Below are 3,479 nucleotides of genomic sequence, written 5' to 3'. Positions count from 1 at the left end.
AAAGTTTGCACAACCATGATTCTAGTTTCAGTATATATATATGCATACAAATTTACGTATATGTCCATATAATATGTTTATATATATATATATATATATATATATATATATATATATATATATATATATATATATATATATACATATACATGCATACTTAAATACACACACACCCACACACACACACACACACACACACACACACACATATATATATATATATTTTATATATATATATTATATATATATATATATATATATATATATATAGAATTACATATATATATATATATATACATATATATATATACATATATATATACATTATATAATTTATATATAAAATTATATATATTATATATATTATAAAATATTTTTAAAATATATACCCCTATATATACACACACCCACCTATACATACACACACACACACACACACACACACACATATATATATATTATATATATACACACCACATATATATATATATATATATATATATATATAATTATATTATATATATAATATATATATATATTATATGCCCTATAATATATTATATATATATATTATTATATATATATTATAAAATATATATTATATATATATATATATATTTTTATATATATATATATATATATATATATATATTTTCGTTGTGTGTGTGTGTGTGTGGTGTGTGTGTTATGTCTATATATTAATATTTATATATATATCTATATTATTTTATATTTATATATATAATTATGTGTGTTTTTGTTTGTGTGTGTGTGTGTGTGTATACGGATATGTGCACATATATGTATATATGTTAATTTTATACATCTTTAATGTATATATATGCTACTCATATGTATAAATATGTAAATATTTTGTAAAAATTTGGATATATGTGTATATTTTATTTTTACAACAAAAATTGATATACCACATCAAACGTACAGTAATTATTTCACTCACCGAAATTATGATTTCCGAGCTCCGTACTGGTCCCTTTTTTTTGAGTAAAATACTCACAAAATGGCCGCGGACCTTCTTTTCCCTTTCCCTGACTGTGAAAGCCTTATGTTTTCACAGTAAAACGAAAATGTTCGCAAATAGTCTTATACTCATTTATAACAGCGGGCCTTACCCCTCTCTTCCCAACTCTCTCCTCATGGAGCTTGTCCCCGCGTCCCGCGTCTGGGCTCTACGCTCTCCCCGTCTCCCCTCCAAGTCTCCTGTCCCTTTCCCCCTCGGGTGGATACGAGTTTAAATTTTTTTTTGGGCCTAATATTAGTTGTCACTAAGACCTTAATAAATTTAATTATTCTAGTATCATATTTCTTTGTTGGGTGAATTAAAAATTACAAAACTGAGATTGAAAATTGTAAATCGAAATGTTTTTGGCATGTTCCTAAACTCAAAAACTAAATAAAATTTAATTTTCTTTTGGAAATACATTATTTTTGCGCTTATACTTTGCTAGTTAATTGACATAAGTTGGTTTTTGCTTAAAATTTGGGCCTCTGATCCCTTCCGCACCAGGGACAAGTATAAAAATGGATGTTGATCTAATGGTAATAAAAAGTATATAAATTTGTGACCTTTACAATATTATATATAATTACCTGGGTTAAATTTTAATAACTGTGTATCATAAACATTGCGATTACCCCAAATGTAATATTTGAAAAACAAAAATAAAAATTCTTAAAACCCTTCTTATAAACGACCTCTTCATTCCCCACGCTTATTTTCCCCCCCTCCCTGCTAACTGTTTTTCCCTCGCACAATGCGGCCCTCCCCCTAGGGTCGTTTGGGTTTCTTTGGTTTCTGGGCTGCATTTTTTTAAATTTCCCTTTTCAAAAATTTAAAATTTTTCTCCGAAAAAGTATGACAATGCCAAAAAAAATATGTATTTCACTTAAACCCCCTTTCCTCAAACCGAAAGGGGCCATTTTGGTTTATACAAAAGGCTCTTTGTCAATTATAAAATGTGTACCCCTTATTTCCTTTTTGGGGGGCTTTCTTTTTTTTTTCTATACATACATAAAATTGCTTTTATTTTGCTGACATATTTTATCGTTATTTATGCCTTTCTAGATGTACGTTTATTTTATATTAACCATAATTACGATTACGCATATTACAAGGCAATATTGAAAAACTGTAATCACTTTGTCCACCCTGGCAGATGCCAGGTTTTAAAAAACTTACTTGTCTGAGGGATTTACATAAACCTGACCCCAGGTGCTAATGTAAAATCTTTTAAAAAATAAACCAAACTAACCTTAAAAATGTAGTTTTTACCTACATCTTTTTATTCCGTGGACCTTCGACCCTATTAATTTAATCAAACCAGGGGTATTTACTCGGGGCCAATTAATACATCGCCTAGCCAGGGGTTTAAACCCCCGGCCCATGGGAATAAAGCCCAACACAAAAAAAAGTATCAAACCCACTGTTTGTAAAACTCGGGATTTTCTGCCCACTGCCCCCATGTTTTAAATTTGTTAAAAATTTGCCTACCATGCCATTTACTACGGGTCCATGTAAAACTGTCTACCAGGGCTTTACTACTGGGCCCCTTCATACATGCCCTAGCCGGGCCTTTCTCCCGGGCCCATGGGAAAACATGCGCCAGCCGGCCTTTACTCCCGGGCCCCTGGGAAACTCACTAGCCAGGGTCGCACCCTGGACCCCCTGCATTCCTGGGCCCCTCGCCTCCACTGAGCTCCTTCCAGCTGAGAGGTTTCTTTCAGATAGTCCCCCATTCCCAGCTTAAAATTACTGTATTTTTCCCCACCAGGTCGTACCTTTTAAAACCCGCCGTGAATGCGTGGTGGGTTCTCTGTCGCCCAGGGGCCGACCTGCTATAATACTTTTCTTATTTGTTATTTTATTAGTTATTTTATTCTTTTTGATCGTTATTAGGGCTGGGGGGGCGGAGGGAAGGCCCACTGCGGTTGACGATACAAAGGGCCTGTTCTCAATTTATTTTTCTTATTTAACATTTTACCCCCAAATTTCCCCGACCTTCCATGCCATTCCTGCCTTGGGGAAAAAAAGTGGGTTTGGGGAGTTTTGGAAGCCAAAACCTAAAGAATAAACCTTTTATTTTCAAGAGATCGGGTCCTCTATAACAAAAACTTTGTCATTGCAGAAATTTTCTAAAAAAATTATCACCTTTTGCTAGTTTAAAACGCGGAGTTTTTGTTGTCTTTCCGGGCCCTAACAAAAAAACCCCCTCATTTGGTGTTTGGGAGTTTCCAGCCCCTTTTTCTTGTGATTTTTGCTAAGGGCCCCAAACTAGACTTTTAAAATTCTTTAAACTATAAAAAAGCGACGGGGAAAAAACCTATAAAAGCACAAAAAACGAAGGGGGATTCCACTCCCCAGGGACGCTTCGAAAGTCAAGTCAGAGCGAAACTTCAACTTTTCCCCTACTTATAATCTTTTTACCAATTTCTATAAAAAGAGGGCTAGGTCCAAGGGA

The sequence above is a fragment of the Penaeus monodon genome, chromosome 44 (assembly GCF_015228065.2).
Source record: "Penaeus monodon isolate SGIC_2016 chromosome 44, NSTDA_Pmon_1, whole genome shotgun sequence".
Classification (NCBI taxonomy): Eukaryota; Metazoa; Arthropoda; class Malacostraca; order Decapoda; family Penaeidae; genus Penaeus; species Penaeus monodon.
The sequence above is the reverse complement of the archived record's forward strand: the minus strand, read 5'-3'. Positions refer to the sequence as shown.